The sequence below is a fragment of the Vulpes vulpes genome, chromosome 14, assembly GCF_048418805.1.
Source record: "Vulpes vulpes isolate BD-2025 chromosome 14, VulVul3, whole genome shotgun sequence".
NCBI lineage: Eukaryota > Metazoa > Chordata > Mammalia > Carnivora > Canidae > Vulpes > Vulpes vulpes.
The window spans coordinates 24,179,301-24,203,562 of NC_132793.1; the positions used below are offsets into that span (position 1 = coordinate 24,179,301).

At 40.8% G+C, this 24,262-nt stretch overlaps 1 protein-coding gene across 21 annotated transcripts in view; it reads right to left on the bottom strand.

Moving 5' to 3' along the window:
- Positions 1-23,427, bottom strand: part of ITCH (itchy E3 ubiquitin protein ligase) — a 155,233-nt gene extending 131,806 nt beyond the window's left edge. For 4 of the 21 annotated variants that reach the window (XM_072736072.1, XM_072736085.1, XM_072736077.1 and 1 more), the window contains exons 1-2: positions 23,206-23,306; positions 19,284-19,360 (exon numbers count right to left, since the gene is read on the bottom strand). The gene's annotated coding sequence lies outside the window, so the exon portion shown is untranslated. Of the gene's footprint in view, positions 1-19,283; positions 19,361-19,701; positions 19,797-23,205 lie in introns of all 21 variants that reach the window. The other 17 variants (XM_072736086.1, XM_072736084.1, XM_072736083.1 and 14 more) reach the window with 12 other exon arrangements.
- Between the last annotated feature and the right edge of the window lie 835 nt (positions 23,428-24,262).

Sequence of the window (24,262 nt, forward strand, 5' to 3'; positions counted from 1 at the left end):
AAAGGGGGGCAGGGGGTGATTGTCACTAGCTCTCTTAGGTTACTTGCTCTCAGGAAAGCCAGCTGCCAATTTGTGAGGAGCCTCTAGCAGCACTATAAAAATGTGTATGTGGCAAAGAGCTGAGGCCTCCTGACAACAGCTAGCACCAATCCACCAGCCACACCAGTGAGACAACTTGGACGCTGATCCTCCAACCCTAATCAAGCCTTCAGATGACTGCAATCTCAGACAACATCTTGACTGCAACTTAATGTCACTTGGGGTAGAACCAGCCAGCTAAGCCACTTCCAAATTTCTGACGCACAGAAGCTATATAAGATAAAAAATATTTGTTTTAAGCAGCTAAATTTTGGGATAATTTGTTATGCACTAATAGATAACTAATACTATATTAAAATCCATGGATGAAAGGTTATCAGAAAATAGGATGTTTATATGGCCTCAAAGGATGTTATGCACTAATAGATAACTAATACTATATTAAAATCCATGGATGAAAGGTTATCAGAAAATAGGATGTTTATATGGCTACATTTTACTTACTAATTAAAAAGGGAAAAGTGGGGATCCCTGGGTGGCGCAGCGGTTTGGCGCCTGCCTTTGGCCCAGGGCGCGATCCTGGAGACCCAGGATCGAATCCCACGTCAGGCTCCCGGTGCATGGAGCCTGCTTCTCCCTCTGCCTGTGTCTCTGCCTCTCTCTCTCTCTCTGTGTGACTATCATAAATAAATAAAAATTTTAAAAAATTATTAAAAAAAAAAAAAAGGGAAAAGTGGGGCAGCCCTGTTGGCTCAGCGGTTTAGCGCTGCCTTCAGTCCAGGGCCTGATCCTGGAGACCCGGGATCGAGTCCCATGTCGGGCTCCCTGCGTGGAGCCTGCTTCTTCCTCTGCCTGTGTCTCTGCCTCTCTCTCAATTTCTGTCTCTCATGAATAAATAAATAAAATCTTTAAAAAAAAATTAAAAAATAAAAAAATAAAAAGGGAAAAGTACACTATTATAATGGAGAGATCTGATAGTATCATATTAATCAAGTAAATAAATTTGCTGACACCACTGATGTGACAATATGCCATTATTGTGTCTCCCAATACAATGAAAAAAAAAAAAGGTATATAATGTCCCCTAAACTAGTATTCTTGTCCAAATCTAATAATGAGTAAATCATTATACCCAAAATGTGTTACACTCTACAGGTCAACTGGCCTGCACTCATTATAAAACTTAACATACTAAAAAACTAAAAAGGCAAGCAGATCGGACACCTGGGTGGCTCAGTGGTTGCACGTCTGCCTTTGGCTCAGGTCATGATCCTGGAGTTTCAGGATTGATCGAGTCCCACATGGGGGTCCCCACGGGAAGCCTGTTTCTTCCTCTGCCTATGTCTCTACCTCTCTCTGTCTCTCATGAATAAATAAATAAAACCTTTAAAAGAAAAAAAAAAAGGCAAGCAGACTATCCTAGATCAAGACACTACAGGGGTGCTTGGGTGGCTCCAGTCAGTTAAGAGTCTGCCTTTGGCTCAATTCATGATTCTGGGATACTAGATCGATCCTGGCATCAGGCCCCTTGCTGCATGATCCCATGATCAAGCCCTGAATCAGGGTCCCTTCTCTGTCTGCTCCCCACTCATGGTCTCACTATCTCTGTTGCTATCTCTATCGCTCTCAAATAAATAAAATCTTTAAAGAGAGAGAGAGAGACATAACAAAATGTGAATCTTGATTAAATCCTAGATCTGAGGACAAAACCATAAAAGATTTTTAGGGGCAATTGGGGAAATATGAATATGAATATTAGTTGATATTATGGAATTAAGGATAAGTTTCTTAGAAGTGATAACACATTACTGTGGTTAGATAGGAAAATATCCTTTTTCTTGGGAGAATGCAAAAGTGTTTAGGGGTGAAATATGATGGCTGTAACTAATTTTCTTATGGTCCAACAAAATCAAAAGTATCTACTTAGAGAAAGTAAATGTGACAAGATATTATTAACTGGTCAATCTAGGCAAAGTACTTACAAGTATTCACTAGAGAAAAAAAGTATTCACTAGACTATTCTGTTTTTTGTTTTTATTATCACTATGCTGTTCTGACTTTTCTGTAGCTTAGTTTATTCAAAATAACTGTTTTTTTAAAAAAGAATATAAAGAGTACCCCATCACAATGAGATACCATGACACTCCTATCAGAATGGCTAAAACAAGAAAATACTGACAATAACAAGTGCTGACAATGTTTAACATCCTTATTGGAATGCAAAATGGTAGTCTATATGGAAAATATTTTGCCTGCATCTTATAAATTTCAACACATTTACCATACAACCCAACAATCTCATTCCTAGGTATTTAGAGTTCTTAATCAGAGGTTATTTTGTACTATGGGATTTTTTTTTTCTTTAACAACCAGCTTGGGGGTGCAGGTGGCTACTGTTAAGTGGACAGAAGCAAGGAATGGGGATCCCTGGGTGGCGCAGCGGTTTGGCGCCTGCCTTTGGCCCAGGGCGCGATCCTGGAGACCCAGGATCGAATCCCACATCAGGCTCCCGGTGCATGGAGCCTGCTTCTCCCTCTGCCTATGTCTCTGCCTCTCTCTCTCTCTCTGTGACTATCATAAATAAATAAAAATTAAAAAAAAAAAAAAAGAAGCAAGGAATGCTGCTAAACATCTTGTAATCTAGCCCTCCACAACAAAGAAGTATCCAGCCCAAAATGTCACAGTACCAAGATTAAGAAACCCTGCCTAAAAAAATAAAAGCAACATTCACTTAAAATCTGTACAGGAATGTTTATAGTAATTCTGTTCATAACTGCCAAAAATGTCAAACAACCCAATATCCCTCAACAGATAAACTGATAAACTGTGGTGCATTCATACATCAGAATACTACTCAGCAAAAAAAAAAAAGAAACTACTAATACATGAAACAACCTGGATGAATCTGGAAGGTATCATGCTGACTGAAACCCAGTTTCAAAAGGTTACATATGTAAAAAAAAAAAAAAAAAAGTTAGGTATGTATTATTCCACTTATGTGACAATCTCCAACAGACAAAACAATAGAAATAGGTAATAAATCTGTGACTGGTAAGAGTAGAAAGTGGGCAGAAATACAAAGTGCAGTACAAAGTTCTGGCACAAGGAAACTATTCTGTATCCTGATTGTGATGTTACAAATATCTGTACATGCGTTAAAATTCCTACAACTATACACCAAAAAAAAAAGTCAATTTTACTGTATGATTTTTTAAAGTTAACATTTAAAACATTGGAAAAAAAAACATTTTCTAAAAGATTGATTGATTGATCGATCTATCTATCTATCTGAGAGAGAGACAGAGAGCATGCGCATCCATGCACGCCAGGGAAGGGGCAGAGAGAACAAGAATCTCCAGCAGACACCCAGCTGAACACGGAGACCAAGCAGGAGCTTGATCAATCCCTCTAATCTGAGATCATGGCCTGAGCCAAAATCGAAACAGACATTTAACCTACTAAGCCACCCAAGCACCCTCCAAAAAACACATTCTTTTAGAAAGGCTACATACCCTATGCGCTATGCTGAAGTGTCTCCCCCAAAATGTATGTCCATCTGAAATCTCAGAATGTGACCTTATTTGGTCTTTTAAGAACTCTGTAAATGTAATCAAGTTAAGATGAGGTCATATGGGATTTTTTTTTTAATTTTTTTTTTTTAATTTATTTATGATAGTCACAGAGAGAGAGAGAGGCAGAGACACAGGCAGAGGGAGAAGCAGGCTCCATGCACCGGGAGCCCGATGTGGGATTCGATCCCGGGTCTCCAGGATCGCGCCCTGGGCCAAAGGCAAGCGCCGAACCACTGCGCCACCCAGGGATCCCCGAGGTCATATGGGATTAAGGTGGGCCCTAATTCAATGATTTATGTCCTTATAAGAAGAAAATTTGGACATATAGACATGTACAGAGTAAAGATGACATGACCTAACATAGGGAGAATGCCACGCAAAGACGGAAGCAAAGACTGGAAAGAAGCATATACAAAGCCAAGGAACGTAAGGATCACCAGCAACCATCAGAAGCTACAAGAGAGGCATGGCATAGGTTCTCCTTCTGAGAAATTCCAAACCTCCTGACACTTTGATCTTTTAGACTCTAGTACTGTGACAGAATAAGGTTCAGCTATTTTAAACTAACCAATGTGTGGTAACTTGTTACAGCAGTTCTAGGAAACTGATACATCCTCTGCTTCTATTTATATGACATTCTGGAAAAGACAAAACTTTTGGGATAGAAAACACATCAGTGCTTCCTACAGGACAGGGCTGGGGAAAAATGAATGACTACAAAGGAACACAAGACTGCAAGTGTTTGTCAAAATTCAAATACCTATACATTACAAAAGGAGGAATTTTACTATGTGCAAGTTACATCTCAATAAACTTAACTCCCTCAAAAATGAATATTCCCTATGTGAATGACAAAAAAAAAAAAAGCTGTTAATCTAGTTTCTACAATAAAAAGGGGGAAATATTTGACTCTAGCTCTCCTGTGTGTCTTGGGGAGCTCTTTGCAGGACTCACTGATCCTTTCTAGTACCTTCCTTCTACCTCCATATCTCACTACTAAGTTAACCTATCTTTTCTAATGTCCCTTTCATTTTATAATCTATCCTTTTGCCTCCTCTTCCTCTTCCTAAGACTCAATTTTAGAGCAATTTCAACTTTGCTTCCATTTACAGCTTTAAAATTCATAAGGACAAAGGTGGCTCAGTGACTGAGAGTCTGCCTTCGGCTCAGGTAGTGATCCCAGGGTCCTGGGATCAGTCCCACCTCAGGCTCCCTGTGGGGGGTCTGATTCTCCCTCTGCCTTTCTCTGTGTGTCTCTCATGAATAGATAAATAAAACATTAAAAAAAAAAAAGTCATGATATAGAGCGAGGGGTGCCTGGGTGGCTCAGCTGGTTAAGCATCCAACTCTTGAGTTTGGTTCAGGTCATGATCTCAGGGCCCTGGGATTAAGCCCTGGCTCTGTGCTCAGGAGGGAATCTGCTTGAGGATTTTCTTTCCCTCTCCCTCTGCCCCTACTCCCACTCACATGCTCTCACTCTCTCTAAAAATAAATTTAAAAATTTTAAAGAGATATAGAGATTAGGTAAAAGCCTTTGTTTGAATTTCCTATCAAAAATAATGGACTTTTGGGATCCCTGGGTGGCGCAGCGGTTTGGCGCCTGCCTTTGGCCCAGGGCGCGATCCTGGAGACCCGGGATCGAATCCCACATCAGGCTCCCGGCGCATGGAGCCTGCTTCTCCCTCTGCCTGTGTCTCTGCCTCTCTCTCTTTCTCTCTGTATGACTATCATAAATAAATAAAATTAAAAAAAAAAAAATAATAATGGACTTTTTTTTACAAGATTTTTTTAAAAAAAGCTTTCACCATCAAGTACAGTGGAGTCTCTATCTTCACCTAGTAAACCACTGTGATTTGAACCACTGAAGATATTGGTTTGAGTCTAAGATATAATACAATATTAAAATAAGCTATTACCTATTAGTCTGTCAGTTACAAAGAAACTTAAAACAGCGTCAATTCTTAATACTTTTACATCGTTTGAGAAATGTTTACTGTCACACTAGAAAAATGTGGCAGAATATCTAATGCAGAAAGGAGGTACTAAAACACTGCCAGAGGTAAAAATTAATCTTAACGTCTTCCTGAAAGGCAACAGAAATAAAAATGTGGAAAGAGACATATTTCACAAGAGTTCTTTTAAAGATTTTATTTATTTATTCACAAGAGACACAGGGAAAGGAAAAGACAGGCAGAGGGAGAAGCAGGATCCCTCCCCCCCCATACCTCTCACAAGATTATTTCAATAATATTTTGTCCCGGGATCCCTGGGTGGCGCAGCGGTTTGGCGCCTGCCTTTGGCCCAGGGCGCGATCCTGGAGATCCGGGATCGAATCCCACATCAGGCTCCCGGTGCATGGAGCCTGCTTCTCCCTCTGCCTGTGTCTCTGCCTCTCTCTCTCTCTTTGACTATCATAAATAAATAAAAAAAAAAATTGAAAAAAAAAAAATAATAATAATAATATTTTGTCCCATAAGCAACAAACAGCAAACTATATTTCTACCCTTATTTAAATCATGTGTCTTATTTATAGAAAAATTATTAGTCAGAATATTATGAAGTTCGGTTTATTTTCAGAAATAACATATCCAACATAATCCGTTATTTGTATAGGCCACATCTATTTTGACCTAGAAACCTTTCAATAATTTAATATGAGCCTATAATTCTTAAAAAAAAAAAAAAAAAAAAAAAAGCCACCAAAAAGACATTTCAGAAAACACACTAGGTGGGCACCTGTGTGGCTCAGTGGCTGAGCATCTGCCTTTGGCTCAGGTCATGATCCCAGGATCCCCATGGGGAGCCTGCTTCTTCCTCTGCCTGTGTCTCTGCCTCTCTCTCTGTGTCTCTCATTAATAAATAAATTATAAGCCTTAAAAACAAAAAACAAAAACACACACTAGGGGCGCCAAGGTGGCTCAGTCAGTTCAGTGACTGACTACTGATTTTGGCTCAGGGTTATGAGACTGAGCCCTGCATTGAGCCTCTCAGTCGGGCTCTGTAATGGGCATGGAGCCTGTTTAAGATTCTCTCTCAAAAATAAACAAAAAACAAATAAATAAGATTCTCTCTCTCCCTCTCCTTCTGCCCTCCTCCCCCACTTCTCTCTCAATAAAAACAAAAACAACCAAACCAAAAACCACACACACACACACACACACACAAACTGGTAAGGAGAAAAACTGCTTGTCAAAGCATAACTACATAGCTCAAAGAGCTAAAGAACACAGTGATATTCAAAGAACTAACACCTAATGAAGTCAAACTCTCAAACAACCATATTATGGGGCACCTGGGTGGCTCAGTCGTGGAGTGCCTGACTCCTGATTTCAGCTCAGGTCATGATCTGAGGGTTATGAGATAAAGACAAAGTGGGAAAAAAAAGGGGGAGGGGGAATCCCTGGGTGGCACAGCGGTTTAGCGCCTGCCTTTGGCCCAGGGCGCAATCCTGGAGACCTGGGATCGAATCCCACATCGGGCTCCCAGTGCATGGAGCCTGCTTCTCCCTCTGCCTTTGTCTCTGCCTCTCTCTCTCTCTGTGACTATCATAAATAAATAAATAGGGCACCCCCCGTGGCGCAGCGGTTTAGCGCCGCCTGCAGCCCAGGGTCTGATCTTGGAGACCCAGGATCGAGTCCCGCACCCAGGATCAAGTCCCGCGTCAGGCTCCCTGCATGGAGCCCACTTCTCCCTCAGCCTGTGTCTCTGCCTCTCAGTCTCTCTCTCTCTCTCTGAATAAATAAATTTTAAATAAATGAATGAATGAATGAATGAATGAATGAATAAATAAATTTTTAAAAAGACAAAGTGGGTTCCACACTGAGTGGAGAGTCTGCTTGAGATTCTCTTCCTCTCTCCTTGCCCCTCCCCCCCTAAAATAAATAAATCCATCTTTAAAAAAATAAATATAATACAGAAGCATACATAGTAACTGGCAATACTAAGTACTTTCCTTTGGAGGGCCACTTAGCCATGTTCTCAAACCACCATTCAAGCGAAAGAGCTATGTCTAAAAGGATCAGTTTTTAAAGGTCTGTATTCATTCGCCAGCCACTACTGTGAAGAATGGAGCCTCAATCCAGATAGAAGTAGAACTATGTAAGTGATAATGGTTCTTGTGTACGCAACCAGCAGCCACACTACCCAGCTGGGTTGAAAACTAGAGGGATAACTGGGTGGCTCAGCAGTTTAGCGCCTACCTTCGGCCCGGGGCGTGGTCCTGGAGTCCTGGGATTGAGTCCCACATCGGGCTCCCTGCATAGAGCCTGCTTCTCCCTGTGCCTGTGTCTCTGTATCTCCCTCTCTCCTTTTCTGTTTCTGTGTCTCTCATGAATGGATAAATAAAATCTTTAAAAAAGAAAGAAAGAAAACTAGATCCTGCTCTCTCCAGCCACAGTAGCGGAGACTAACAAGAAGGAACAATGTTGGGCAGCCCAGGTGGCTCAGGGGTTTAGCGCCGCCTTCGGCCCAGGGCATCGAGTCCCACAATGGGCTCCCTGCATGGAGCCTGCTTCTCCCTCTGCCTGTGTCTCTGCCTCTTTCTCTCTCTCATGAATAAATAAATAAAATATTTAAAAAAAAAAAAAAAGAAGGAACAATGTTTACATCACATTCTCTACTAATGATAGCAAGGGAACTGAACTTGATGAATGAGTTGCTGAAGATATTATCAGAGGGAATAAGAGTTCTTTGGATTGGGGTAGAAGGTAAAATATTCATTCCATTCTCTTTTTTTTTTTTTTTTAATTTTTATTTATTTATGATAGTCACAGAGAGAGAGAGAGGCAGAGACACAGGCAGAGGGAGAAGCAGGCTCCATGCACCGGGAGCCCGACGTGGGATTCGATCCCGGGTCTCCAGGATCGCGCCCTGAGCCAAAGGCAGGCGCCAAACCGCTGCGCCACCCAGGGATCCCCCATTCTCAATGAAACAAGAGGAAATGAATTCAAACCCATTGATGATGGGGAAGAGCTGCTTTCTTATTTCCTGGAAAAAGTTACCTTAACAGAGAGGTAGGGCATAAACCATTCATTCTCTCCCTCTCAAAAGTGAAACCCTGGCTCTGAATAACGCATAAATGGATCTCAGATCATTGAAAAGCTCCTTTCCCGTTTTCCAACCAAATGTATGTGTGTGGATCTAAAGCATATGCATAAAAAGACAATTACCTTATTCAAAAAGAAAAACAGGGAAATCCCTGGGTGGCTCAGCGGTTTAGCGCCTGCCTTTGGCCCAGGGCGTGATCCTGGAGTCCCAGGATCAAGTCCCACATCAGGCTCCCTGCATGGAGCCTGCTTCTCCCTCTGCCTGTGTCTCTGCCTCTGTGTCTTTCATGAATAAATAAATAAACAAAAAATCTTTAAAAAAAAAAATAAGAAAAACAGAAAGGTGTAACTTTCAAGGTTCAAGAATATGACATTAGAATTTGAGGAAACTGGCCATAGAATCACATTTTAGCATTCATTTGCTAAATGAATGGTTTGAATGATTCAAAATGGTTTGAACTCTGTACGCACTAGTTCAGAAGGCAATTTTCTACCTGTTCTCCCAAACAGCTAACATTTTAATATTAATTGTTTCCTGGTTTTTGACTATTTACTGCTAGAGTTAAATGATTTGATATGCCACAATAAATATAACTACCACTGCGCTATAATTAATATTGCTCTCTTTTGCAAACAATGCTTGTGTGAAATTATACAACCTAATTACATATACTTGAATTTCTTGGCTCCCAAGAAACTCATTTCTGACCATCTCTTAATGCCCACAGATGTTCTTCAAAATACAGAATCCTGATAGTCACCAGCCCCATCCAACAAACCTTTATCAAGCCATTTCTGAACATAATTTAAGAACTATCAAGTAAACTAGATGTCAATACTAATGAGCTATTGAGTAACATGTATGTACACTTTATAAGCAAATTTACATTTTTATTAAAAGGAGCCAAAAAGGGATCCCTGGGTGGCTCAGCGGTTTAGCGCCTGCTTTCGGCCCAGGGCGTGATCCTGGAGTCCCAGGATCAAGTCCCACATCGTGCTCCCTGCGTGGAGCCCGCTTCTCCCTCTGCCTGTGTCTCTGCCTCTCTCTCTGTGTGTCTCTCATGAATAAATAAACTTTTAAAAAATCTTTAAAAAATTATTAACATATGTATTGAGTATAGGATCACTCCCAATCCCTTCTTGTCTAAAACAAAAAAACTCTAGGAAACAGCAGTCTCAAAATAAGAAATCCCAAATCATTACACAATAAAAAGTTAAATAAGAAGTGAATCACTGAGAGGTACCTAGCTGGCTCAGTCAGTAGAACATGCTACTAGATCTCAGAGTTGTGAGTTTGAGCCCTACACTGGGTACAGAGAACGCTCTGTTTTTTGTTTTTTGTATTTTGTTTTTTTCAGTGAATCACTGAAATGATTAAAACAGATTTTCTTCGTTTGGAATCACAAAAAGTAAAATCCTTCTTTGGATATCTCAGGTTGAGTTGTATTTTCTTAAACAGTAATAACAGCAAGCTTCTCAGAGAAGAATCAAGTTTCTTTTAATAAGATGCTATATTTTCCTTCTCTAAAATGAAATTTAAATGACACATGGACTTCTTTTCCTAAAAGCATGATCTTTTATAAATGTCTACCCCATTAGGAGCACTGAATGGCTCAGCTGGTTAAATGCCCAGCTCTTGATTTTTGGCTCAGGTCATGATCTTGGGGTCCCGAGATAGAACCCAGAGTTGGGCTCCCTGTTCAGCAGGAAGCCTTCTTGGAGATTCTCTCTCCCCCTCGCTCTCTCTCTGCCCTTCCCTGCTGCTTGCTTGCACACTGTCTCAAATAAACCAATAAATCTTAAAAAAAAATAAAAAAATGTTTAGAGATGCCTGGGTGGCTCAATGGTTGACTGTCTGCCTTTGGCTCAGGTCCGTGATCCCAGGGTCATGGGATTGAGTCCCACACATCAGGCTCCCTCAGAGAGCCTACTTCTCCCTCTGCCTGTGTCTCTACCCCTCTCTCTGTCTCTCTCATGAATAAATAAAATCTTTTTTTTAAAAAGTTTAATCCCACCAAATAAGTGATTAAAAGAGAATAGGGAACTCCAAAAACAAGAGAAAAATGTAATGAAAGTCTTGCCCCAACCAACCTTTACCTTTCCAAAAAGCCCTACTTTTAACCTTTTATCACCAAACATTTATTAAGGGGCTATCTGTTGGAGAGAATGGGTCTAGCTGCTTTGTCAACAATAGGAAAGGAGGAGAATCACAGTAGACTCAGAAGCAGAAAAGATACAGGCAGAAGTCTACAAAATAATTAGGACATCAAATACCAAACCACCTAATTAAAAAGGACCTCTGCAGACACTTCTCAAAAAAATATACTACCAGCCAATAAGTACATGAAAAGACACTCAGTATCACTAATCATTAGAGAAATGCAAATCAAAACTATAATGATACAGATTCACTCATTAGGATATTTAAAAAAAAAAAGTCAACAGCAAATAACAAATGGTATGAGTGTGAAAACTAGAATTCTTGTGCACTGCTGATGGGAATGTAAGATGGTATAGCTGTTATTTGAACAGTATGGTGGTTCCTCAAAAAATCAAACACAGAATTACCACTGGATCCAAAGATTCTATTTCTGGGAATATACCTCAAAATAATGAAAGAAGGGACTCACAATTATTTGTGCGCCCACATTCATAGCATCATTATTCACAAAAGTCAAAAGGTGAAGTAAGCTAAATGTCCAAAAACAGAGGAATGGATAAACACAATGTAGTAGACACATAAAGTGGAGTATTAATCAGCCTTAACAAGGAATGAAATCCTGATGCATGCTACATGAACCTTGAAAATATGCAAAGTGAAATAAACCAGACATAAATGACAACTATTGTATGATTCCAATTATATGAGGTACACCTAAAATACTCAAATTCTATACAGAGAAAAAAGTAGCAATAGAGTGGTTACCAGGGGCTAAAGGAAGGGGAATGGTGAGTTATTTTTTAATTGGTACTAAGTTTCAGTTTGGGATGATAAAAAATTCTAAAGACACACAACGGTAATGGCTGCACAATAGTGAATATACTTAATACCACTAAACTGAACACTTAACAATGGTTACAATAGTCAGTTTTATGTCATGTGTATCTTACCACAAAAAGAAACAAACAAAATAAACAGGACAGATAAGTTCATCATTTTCTTTGTCCTTTAGAGATGAAAATACCCATTGATATAGTAAAATCAACTAACAGGGCTGACTGAACATAAGCACTCCATCTCCACTCCCACCCGAAACACCAGCAAAATGAAATAAATGGAAAAAAAATGAAATAAATGAAGTCAAAACCCTCAAAGATAAAGACAACAGGCAAGGAGATGATAGCAGGTAAATGTCAGCAACATTCTAGACAATGAAAAGCAGTAGTAACTAGGTTCTGCACATTTCAGTATATATAAAATACAGCTTTAAATTAAGACATGTTGGGCAGCCCTGGTGGCTCCACGGTTTAGCACAGCCTACAGCCCAGGGTGTGATCCTGGAGACCTGGGATCGAGTCCCATGTCGGGCTCCCTGCATGGAGCCTGCTTCTCCCTCTGCCTGGGTCTCTGCCTCTCTCTCTCTCTCTCTCTCTCTCTCTCTCTCTGTATCTCTCATGAATAAATAAATAAAATCCTTTAAAAAAATAAGACTAAATAAATAAATAATAAATTAAGACATGTTGTAAATATCTTTCCTCCAAAAACTGCAGCAAAGAAAAGGATAATCTGGGATTTCCTTTTGACTACTGACTTTCCACAGAAACAAATGCAGCCAATGCCTCTCTCATGTTCCTTGCCTTCCCACTTCCAAAGCAGATCTATAATTATTTTTTTTTCAGATCTAAAATTAAATGAACCACCTGAAAATCCCTTTCAATATTCAGAGCAAATGAATTCCAAAAACTAGGTTAGACCATGCTTTTAAAAAAAAATCTCTTCTCCATTAAACAAGATTTAGATTTAGCTCAAATCTACTTGACCCTATTGCTGCATCTCTCTGACAGCATCAACTTTTTGTACTTTTCAGAGGCTCAGTTCAGTACTTTTATTATCAATGAGGGAAATACTGCATCTCAACTATTCTTTTTTTTTTTTAATATTTATTTACTTATTCATGAGAGACACAGAGAGAGAGGCAGACACAGGCAGAGGGAGAAACAGTCTCCCTGTAGGGTACCAGATGTGGGACTCGATCCTGGATCCTGGGATCACACCCTGAGCCCAAGGCAGTCACCCAACCACTGAGCCAGCCAGGCGCCCCGCATCTCAACTATTCTTAATACTCAGGCTACATCTAACATACTATTCAGCTTACTTACCAAAGAGAACACTTACAGTAACTATATTTGGCATTTTACCCAAGAATAAGAAATAATTTCCCTGTGTATGTTGAGAAAATTTTCATGAGACAGTACAAACAGGACAAAAGGCCTGGTGAAAATAAAATCCTAAAAATCACTTTCTCAAGTTATACAGAATAAACACATTCCACCTTTCTACAATGTTTATCAGTTTCTTTAAACATTCTAAATCATAAATTAATTATTGTCAAGTTTCTGCAGCAAAATTCTACATCTTTTCCATGAGCAAACTGTCAGTAAATATAAAAATTCCATGTATAAAGTCTAGTGAAACTTATCAGAGGCTGAGATCACCAAAAATCCCACACTAGAAATGTGATAAGCAGCTGAACTACTTGGTTTCTTCTTTTTTCTATTCTATTTGTACAAGCTGAGAAATCATAAGACTATGTATTGTGATCCATCATTAAAGAGGTGCTAGGGCTGAGAGTGATACAGCAAGATCCACAACATGAAAAAGGAGGGATAATAGTATTATCCTCACATACCCCAGTTTTTACAAAGGAATGAATAGGGGGAAAGCCTTCAAAATTGGCTCTCTTCATCTACTGCAGGGTCTCAATGTCACAGCGTGATCCATACATATGCTTTTGTCTCTTATACAAGCTTTTGTCTCTTCCTTTCCATTTCCAGGACCACCGACCTCCCTAGCCTAGTCTCCCTGCCTCCAGACTGCCAACTCTAGTATAAATACTGCAGATCTTTAAAAAAAAAAAAAAAAAAAAAAAACTGCAGATCTCGATATTACCTGATAAATTGCCACAAAATACCATTTTATCCTGCCAGCCAATAGGACTCAAGGTTCTCCCAAAACAAGAAGTTTCCTCTTAACTTTTCAAAACTTTCTCCTATTACTAGGCTTATAAAAACCCTCTTCAGGGCAGCCCGGGTGGCTCAATGGTTTAGCACCGCCTTCAGCTCTGGGAGTAATCCTGGAGAGCCGGGATCGAGTCCCACGAGTCCCACGTTGGGCTCCCTGCATGGAGCCTGCTTCTCCCTCTGCCTGTATCTCTGCCTCTCTCTCTCTCTCTCTCTCTCTCTCTCTCTCTCTCTCGTTCTCTGTGAATAAATAAATAAAATCTCTCATGAATAAATAAATAAAATATTTTTAAAAACCCTCTTCAGATTAATCTAAACTCCAATTAATCTACTTGTTATACTATCACCATCTCTAGTCCATTCCACTTTGCCCATTCCAAATCTCAGTCTTAAATAACTTCCCTCCTCCTCTCTGCCTTAAGTATTATTCTGCATATTTCTTATTCAGCCTTAGACTGCTCTAAGATATAGCCTGAACTGTTTTAAATCTTTATGTGGGTAAGGACTTTCTGCCCAGAAGGCAGGGAGCATGGGCTATGATGCAAAAAGTCAAGCTCCAGAACAGAGGTTGCAAAGTGGCAATCCACAAGACAAATCCTGCCCACAGTGGTGAGTTGCTTGGCCCACAGTGTTTATATTACGATTTCAAAAGTTGCCAACATTTAAAAATAAAGATTTCTTACAAAATCTGGATTCCCAGTTTCTGTTTAGAAAAAAAGTTAAGGTGTTCAAGCTATACTTGATCCTATACTCCCCATGAGATCAATAGTGAGCCAACACACTGAATTATGTATTTTTAATGGTTAAACCAGTCAATTTTACCTTTCAATTTTTTTAAAAAGTAAGCCAAAGCTGCTTAACAGCTACACCATTAGAGGAACATGAATTTCCTAGTCCACTTAAGTCTCAATCAGATCATTACTATTTAAAATATTCCACTTAAATTTACAATGGTCACCTTAGATAATGAATTAAAGTACTGAAACAATTTTAAGACAAGGTTGGTGGTAATGATAATAAAATAACAACAACAACAACAATAAACACAACACACTTATTGCGAGCCAACTTCTGTTCAAGCAAAAACACATTATCTTATTTAACCCACACAACAACCGTATAGATATATGTCATTACTATTCCCAATTTATAGATGAGGAACCTGGCCAACATCATACTCCTAGTACATGGTAGAGTCAAAATCCGAAACCAGACAATCTAACTCTAGTACACATTGTTAACTTCTACAATATGATTCCTTTAGACTAGCATCCTCTCTTCTGTGACCAACTAAATTGATTCCTTGGAACAAAGAATCAAGGCTAAATTTTAGATTCCACTCTTTCTCTGAAAGATGACTAAGAAACAAACCAAAGTTCACCTAAACATGCTATTCAGATGGCATTTGGATTTTTCTTTACCCTAAAATAAGAATTTCTGTCATTGACAGAGAAAACATTAGAGATCCAATAAAATAATGTATTTTATCAGACAGCAAGTATGCTATTAAACATTTCTGGAGTAAGGCAAGCTCAATATACAGATGAATTCTTTGTTTAAAACTTTGAAGTTGGGCAGCCCAGGTGGCTCAAAGGTTTAGCGCCACCTTCAGCCCAGGGCGTGATCCTGGGGACCTGGGCATGGAGCCTGCTTCTCCCTCTGCGTGTGTCTCTCATGAATAAATAAATAAAATCTTTAAAAAATAAATAAAAATTAAAAAAATAAAACTATGAAGTGATAGTACAAAACTAATTTCCTGTGACAGAAGAGTAAATCTATTAGGGTAAGCAGTTTCCAGACCTGGGGAAAAAAAAAAAAAAAAAAAAACCCTGCAAGTTGCTTGAGGGCAGGAATTGGGTTTTTTTTCATCATGAGTCCCTGTATTACCTACAACAGCAGCATTTAGCACATATTTTTTTTTAAAGATTTTATTTATTTATTCTTGAGAGATAGAAGGAGAGACAGAGCCAGAGACACAGGCAGAGACAGATCCAGAGGGAGAAGCAGGCTCCATGCACCGGGAGCCCGATGTGGGATTCGATCCCGGGTCTCCAGGATCGCGCCCCGGGCCAAAGGCAGGCGCCAAACCGCTGCGCCACCCAGGGATCCCAGCATTTAGCACATATTCAGGTATGTTAAAGGAACCAAGAAATCTAAAGTTGGTACCTTAAATTGCAATGCAATGCAATCCTTATTGTAGCATCTATCACCCTGCTTTTTACAACAATTACTGGTCAGTAACTTTGTTTTCATGACAAAAACACAAAATCCTTGAGGCAGGGGTTTTATATTAAGTACCCATTGGGACCTAGCACAACAGAAGCTCAATAAATGATTGTTGAAAAATACAAACAACATTTCTATACTATGTTTTCTATAAGTCTCTCTTTCTGCCAATGTTTGAAGTAGAACTTAAAATATAATGGCTTCTCATTTATAAGGCAATTGATAGGGGATCCGTGGGTGGCGCAGCGGTTTGGTGCCTGCCTTTGGCCCAGGGAGTGATCCTGGAGACCCGAGATCGAATCCCACGTCGGGCTCCCGGTGCATGGAGCCTGCTTCTCCCTCTGCCTGTGTCTCTGCCTCTCTCTCTGAGTGTGTGTGTGACTATCAAAAATAAATAAAATTTAAAAAAAAAATTTTTTATAAGGCAATTGATATTATGAAGTTCTACTATAAGATATTTCTAAGACCAAGGAAACTGGGTGGCTCAGTGATTAAGCGCCTGCCTTTGGCTCAGGTCGTGGTTCTGGGGTTCCTGAGATCGAGAAAGATCTGCCTCTCTTTCTGCATTCCTCATGAATAATTTTTTTTTAATTTTAAGATATTTTTAAGACCAATCTTATATCGTGGTATCAACAAGACCCTGAAAAATTAGTGAGCCAGCACATGAAGTACAAAATATAATCAAAAAATGAGATGAAAGAAAACGAAGAGATCATCACATTTGATACCTTTTTTTTTTAAGATTTTTTTCATTTATTTATTCATGAGAAACACAGAGAAGAGTCAATACCAAGGCTAGAACCCAGGTCTTCTAAATGTTGTCCTAGTTTTCTTTCCACAAAGAACTACTCTGTGAGTTCAGGATGTAGTGGACACTTTTAGAAACATTTTACAGATAGTTGGTATGAGGAACGATTTTTCCCAGCATACAGCTTTTTGTGAAGTATTACATTACCGTTAAAGAAACGAAAGCTACCTTTTTCCTTTGGTGCAGGTAACATCATCTCCTTTCCCCTTCTTTTTTTGCTCTATGTATTTTTCATTTTCATGCATTTCCTTTCATTATTTTTTGACAATTCTTCTTCTTACCATGTCTTTTTTTTTTTAAGATTTTATTTATTTATTTATTTATGAGAGACTCAGAGAGAGAGGCAGAGACACAGGCAGAAGGAGAAGCAGGCTCCACGCAAGAAACCTGACGTGGGACTTGATCCCAGGTCCCCAGGATCAGGCCCTGGGCTGAAGGCAGTGCTAAACCGCTGAGCCACTCGGGCTGCCCCCTTACCATGTCTTATTTATCTACTTTCCCTTAGTCACTTCCTTTCCTACTATCTCTCACAAAGCTCTCCCCATCTTCTCCTTCTCTCCATAATTATAAAAAAGAACGGAGTACGTACACATTTGGTTATAGCAATGACCTGGGACACCATAATAAGCAAATCATATTCAATCTCTAAGCATTTATAGGGTAGTTAACAGAAATATAAACCAAACACAAAGAGGCACACAAACACAAAGATGTTTACAGTGAAGACAAGACTCTAAGTATGGATAGGAGATTTATGTGAAGAAGGTGGTAATGATAATGACAACAGAGTTGCAAGGTTAGAATTAGTGAAAGGGACCACTATCCTATTCAGCTTTCTCACCTACCAATTCATTAGTTCTACTTCATTCATTCCTTATTCTCTTACTGCTTGACTTTTCTTTTTAGATTTTATTTACTCATGAGAGATACAGAGAGAGAGGAAGAGACATAGGCAGAGAGAAGCGGGCTCCATGTAGGAAGCCCAATGTGGGATCGATCCCAGGACTCCAGGATACTGTCTTGGGACAAAAGCAGACGCTCAGCCGCTGAGCCACCCAGGTATCCCACTGCTTGACTTTTTTCATGCTCTACTTTTTCTTTTTCTTTTCTTTTTTTTTTTTTAACTTTTTCTTAACTAGTAGTCTTCTTTATCTCTCCTGATCCTTTAAAGTCAATCTGTCCTGTCCTCATGTCTTCCTTCCCATTATTACTGCCAACTTCTCCCACCTTATAAACCTAAATAATGTCTTAGGTTGTGAATTCATTTTTTAAGATGTTATTTATTTATTAATGAGAGAAATGAGAGACACAGAGAGAGAGAGCACGGCAGAGACACAGGCAGAGGAAGAAGCAGGCTTCATGCAAGGAGTCTGACGTGGGACTCGATCCCAGGTCCCCAGGATCAGGCCCTGGGCTGAAGGCGGCGCTAAACCACTCAGTGACCCAGGCTGCCCTCATTTTTTTCTAAAGCTTTAGTATGTATTATTTTATTTGATCCTTACAACAACGTCAGGAAGGCAGGTAGGAATCAATACATCTATTTTACAGATATATAAACTGAGACCAGGCAAGATTAAATAACTTGCCAAAAGTCAGTCTGTCAGCAGCAAAATCAAATCAGACCAGGGACACCTGGGTGGCCCAATCGGCTAAGCAACTGCCTTCAGCTCAGGTCATGATCTCCGGGTCCTGGGATCAAGCCTTGCATTGGGCCTCCTGCTAAGGAAGGAGTCTGTTTTCCTTCTTTTTCTTTCTCTTTCCTTCTTTTTCTTTCTCTTTCTTTCTCTCTCTCAAATAAAACCTTAAAAAAATCAAGTCAAGTTTTCTTTCTACATTCTTTCTCCACTGCATGTTGCCTTCTTTTTACTTCTTACACTTTTTAACTATAATACATGTATCTGGACAAGTATACAAAGATAAATGTTTATAAAACAGCACACGTGGGGATCCCTGGGTGGCGCAGCGGTCTGGCGCCTGCCTTTGGCCCAGGGCGCGATCCTGGAGTCCCAGGATCGAATCCCACATGGGGCTCCCGGTGCATGGAGCCTGCTTCTCCCTCTGCCCATGTCTCTGCCTCTCTCTCTCTCTCTCTCTGTGTGACTATCATAAATAAATAAAATTTTAAAAAAAAATTTAAAACAGCACAAGTGGAAAAAAATGTGTATATGTCCAAGGAAAAAAAAAACAAAAAACAAGAGAAAAGTCAGAAGATCCAAAGTAAGAGCAAAATGTGGCTCACAAGCTAATCCTTATGGAGAAGACCCAGTTTCAAATCCATGTGGAAACTCTATTTCAATCAACGCAGCATCAACATCCTCTTTTCCCATACCTCCCCACAGCAGTTATATGACCAGAGCTCACACTCTGAACCATTTCCACCCCCTAATCTCTTTCACAGGCCTGCCACCATACCTGAAGTTCTCACCGTTCGAGTCACTTCTTTGGATTAAGGCGTTGTCTCCAGAAGGCCACTGTTAAATGCATGTTACCTGAGAGGGGAAGGAGGGTCCATTAACACATTATCCCTATGGTTAAACACATCAGATTAGCAATGACCTTGGGAATCTGACAGCACAGCATCTTTTTATATTTTTGGGAAAAGGGTGCCTGGCTGGCTCAGTCAATAGGGCATAGAACTCTTGATCTTGGGGTCATGAGTTCTAGCCCCACATTGGACATATAGACTAGTCTAAAAAAATAATAAAATAAAAATAAACGTTTCATGGGATAATTGAGGGAGGGCAGGGACAGATCACTTTTGGTGGGGCAAGGAGGTTAAGAAGGTGAGTTGGGGGAAAATGACTCATATATAGTATGGGGTGATGCCCACCTGGGTATGACGGCTACGTAGCAAAATTAGGATGGCAATATAAACACACTCTACTGGGGTCACTGTAAGGATGGTCCCTGCAACTTGGGAGGCTCCTAAGGATAGGAAAAGAAAAAGTGCTTCAAGGATCAGAGTACAGTCAGTTCTGAAAAGAAGAAGAAAAAAAACTGAGGTGGCAGCAGCTTTCCAAGGACAGAGCACTGCTAGACTGAAGGAGGAACAGCTTCTGGTTAATTACTAATGTGAGGCTACTTTCCAACACAATATTTTTAGCTGAGGGCCAACCTAACAACCAGATAATGCTGCAATTCAATTCTGCAACTCCCCTTGCTAATTTGTTAACTCAAAACCAGTATCATGTACAGCTACAAAAATCAACATGCCTTTACTAAGAGCTTATTGTGAGCCTAGAATTTGGTGAGGTGCTGTAAATAGAGAAAAAAAAATTTATACATTTTTGTCTTAATTCATATAAAGGAAACCAATCCCCAAAACCCAAAATTGAGAGAGAGGTGAGGAACAAGGAAGTGAGAAAAAAACAAAAACCACAAGCAGGTGACTATTTCCTATCAGTACTAACAACAAATTTCTTAAGCCAGAATAAATACAACAAAATTCACTGCTAGGCCAAAGTTCCTTGTTAAACTCTTGCTTAAGCAGTCAAGAGGCACTGGCTAGATAGAAATACCTTTTTTCTTTTCATCTAATACCAAAAGTTTTTTAGCAGCACACATTCATCTTGACACACTGGAATAAAATAAACTAAGAGTCACAAAACTTGGTTCTAATTCTAGCTCTAAATCTTAACCTGTTCTAGGTAAATTATTTACTGCTTAGGACTTTTTTTTTTATAAGCAAACAGAAAACTAATACGTTGGACTAATCTAATTATGGCATATACCTGGCATATATATCACCTACAAGATGACTGTGTCCACAGGAAGTATCAGGCACTTATCAATCATAACTAACTTTCCCAGAGAGCACATATGACCAAAATCCTTCTCAATACAGTGCTTTTGGCAGCTACTTCAAAGCAGAATTGATTAATCAAAATATATTTGCCACTGTGGACTAGATTATCTCTTCCAAAATTCTAATACCAAGTTCCTGAGTACAAGAGAAAAACACTTCCAACAGACTTAGATCAGTAGTGTTGAAAGTCATAAATTTCAGTGTAATCTCCAAGTTCTCCTCCCAATGCAACCAATTTAGTTCTAATTTTCCAAAAGTACTAATGAACAATATATTTTGATACCATTAACATATATAACCTGGTAATATTGTTCAGATTTGCTAATGGGTTCTTTTAACAGAACAAGAGCCTTTTTACCCAGTCTGGCCCCAAAAAGTCTCATCCAAAAATATGGCAACAATATTGCACTAGTAAAGAACTAAATCTAATCCCTTGAGCATCCCCACAGCCTCTCTCCAACATTAAGTCCTTTCACCTCTCACCTAGACCTCTGCAATAGCCACTCTTCCACCCTTTCACTCTCATCACCAGAGCCATTTTTCTACAACACACGTCACTCATATCACTTCCCTGTCTAAATTCTTAATCTACTGCTAACATAAAACTCCAGTTTTTTAGCATTATAACTTTTCAGTTACCTCCTTTTACCTTTCTGACCTCACATCCTTACAATGCTCTCCTTCCCCATCCCACTCCCTGTTCCCTGAACCCTTTTTTCTCCCACTATCTTCTGCATTTACATACAGCACTGTCCTTCCCTTATGCCATCCTCATCACATTCCCACTCATCATCTAAGGCCGAACTTAGGACAGGGGCAGGTCCTGCCACCTTATACAGCCAAACCCCAGACAGAACTGGCCAATTCTGTCTCAAGCTTCTCAGTAGGTTCATAGTATTGTTTGCCTCAGGGGTTCCCAAAACCAAGAGAGCTGCCTGAGGCATGTTTTAAAAATAAATTCTTCACGCAAAAGCAGACCTACTAAATCCATCTCAGAAAAGGAGACCCTGGAATTTCTACTTTTAAAAAGCTCCCCTAACTATTCTAATGCGCAATTTGAAGAACTCCTGGTTTGTCTATCTCTTGCAATAGGTGAACAGATGTAATTTTATTTTATTTTATTTTATTTTTATTTTTTATTTTTTTTTAGAATTTAGAAATGATTCCCTCTGGAATACTGTGAAAACGTATTCTGCACTCATTCTTTATTTCATGTCCTTTTTGACTTCATTCATATACTGAACATGAAGGAATTCCTTCTGGACTCACACCCAAAAACCTTACATTCTGTTGATAAATGTACCCCGAGTAAATCTATGAATAAATACATAGTGCAGGCTTCCAGCATAGCTGCCATGAGAACTTTATTTCAACTGAGAAATCCTTAGCTGATTTTGAGGGTTAGTATCCGCTGCCTTTACATACTTCCCTAAAATCGATTAAGAAAAGATGCGGGAGACCCCCAACTAAGTGCAATGATAAGTGACTGGCTCCAGTGCCTCAAAAATTTCCAAAGGGCAAAAAAATCCCACTTTTCCTTCCCCAACCCTCACTTCCAAAAAAGTATACTGAAGCTGTAGAATTATGGCAGAAAATGTAACAAGAATAACATGCGCATATAACCGAGAAAAGCTGAGTTGTTATTGGGGAATCGTGAATTTCGGGTAGTTTGCACGTTCACCTTGTTACATCTTTAACTTTAGGCCCAACGTCCACCTTGAGCGCACAGACCCTATGTTTCTCTGTAAGCCGTGGCCCGAGACTGTGTCTGAAAACTTGAGTTCCCCCACTAAGTCATGTCCTCATCACGTTCTCACCCTTAGAATACGTTCACGACTACTTTTTTTTTTTCTTTTCTCTGCCAAAGAAAAGGGCACTCAAGAGGGAGGGCAGTGACAGCTCCACGTCCGCAAAACTCGGCGCCGGGAGGTGCCCGCGGGGCCGCGGCAGCAGGCGCGGAAAAGAGCGCCTGGGCCGGGACCACCACGATGGGGGACAATGGAGGGAGGAGGGGAGTGGAAGAAAGAGAAGGCAGCCGCTACGCTGGGCCTGCCTCGCGACTGGGGTCTCCAAAAAGTCTCGGGAAGGCCAGCCGAGTGGCAGGTGGGCCCGGCCGCCGCCCCTCACAGGGCCACGTCGGCCGCTCCGGCCGCTGCCGCCGGGCCCCGCGCGTAGGCCGGGCCGCGGGAGAGTGGCCCCCGGGCGGGGCTGAGGGGCGCGGGGTCGGCCCCAGCTGGCGCCCAACGCGGCCCAGCCCTCTCACAACTTGGCGCCCGCGAGGCGAGGGGCTCCCCACGCCTCGGTCAAAAAGTGGCTCCTCGGCGTCTCCGGCCAGCCCACCCCTCGGCCACTAGCCCGAGCTCCCCGCGCCCCCCACGGGCACCGGCTGTGAGGGAGGAGGGAGCAGTCGCGGCTCTAGGGTCCTCTGCCCGCGCGCCGCACTCCTTCACCCCTGGTTCTCCTCCGACACTCTCTTGCGGGCTCCCCCTCCTACCCAGAAGCGCCCCCAGTCCGCCCGCGAATGTTTACCGGGACTCGGGGCGGCGGCGACTCTTCAGTCCCTCGACTAAGATGGCAGCCGGTCCCGAGCCCAGACCACAGCGACTAGAGCGAGTTGGCGGCCAACGCGCAGGCGCCTCCTGCTCGGCAGGGATGTGGACTACAAGCCCCAGAAAGCCTTGCGCGCTGACCGGGAGAATTGGCCGGAGCTGGGCAGCGCAGCTACACCGGAGTTTACTCGCCCTTAGGTAGGAGGGACTCTGGGATTGCTCGCAGCCACTCTAGGCTTTTTTTTTTTTTTTTTTTTTTTTTTAAAGCATGCCCCCTTCCCCCAGAACCTCTAAAGACTGTAGCTGTGGTTCCCAAAAGCTATTGTGCATCAGAAACACCTGAAGGGCTTGTTGAAATTTAGGAGAGCCCCACCCCCAGAGTTTCCGTTTCAGCAGATCTGGGATGAGATCTAATAATTTGCATTTCTAACTAGGCTGTGCTTCTGGTGGGGGAATCACACTTTCAGAAACACTAGATTATAGTTTAGTCCTTAAGAAAGTAACGCTGGGGAGTTAAATTGATGGGGTTCAAATCCACCTTTTAACAAAGTACGCTTAAGGATGATGAGAATAGCCTACATGTAAGTGGTGCCAACCTGGCAGGGATTGGAAGAGCTGATCAATAAACTTCTTTAATCCTCACAACAAATCTATAAGGAAACTACCTCCATTATCCTCACTTTACAGATGGGTAAACCAAGTCACAAGCTGGATAGGAACCTAGGCAGTTTGACTTCAGAGTCCATCCTCTTCTTTATGGGTTGTTTGTGAGAATTAATAGGGTGTGCAAGTAAATTCAGAGGCCCAGATAAGTGCTTCCTAATTAATGACCTTCGCTATTATTGTTTAGCCTGTTTCCTCCTTATGAACATATTTTACCATCTGGAAAGTCACTTGCATTTTTCAAAGTATGTTCAAATCTCAATTCTAAATTCTCATATTGCATTCCTGCAACATGACTTAAGAGAGCTTATTAATGACGCAGACTTCTGGACCTAACCCATTCAGAATCTCCAAGGCAGTGGTTCTCAAACTTT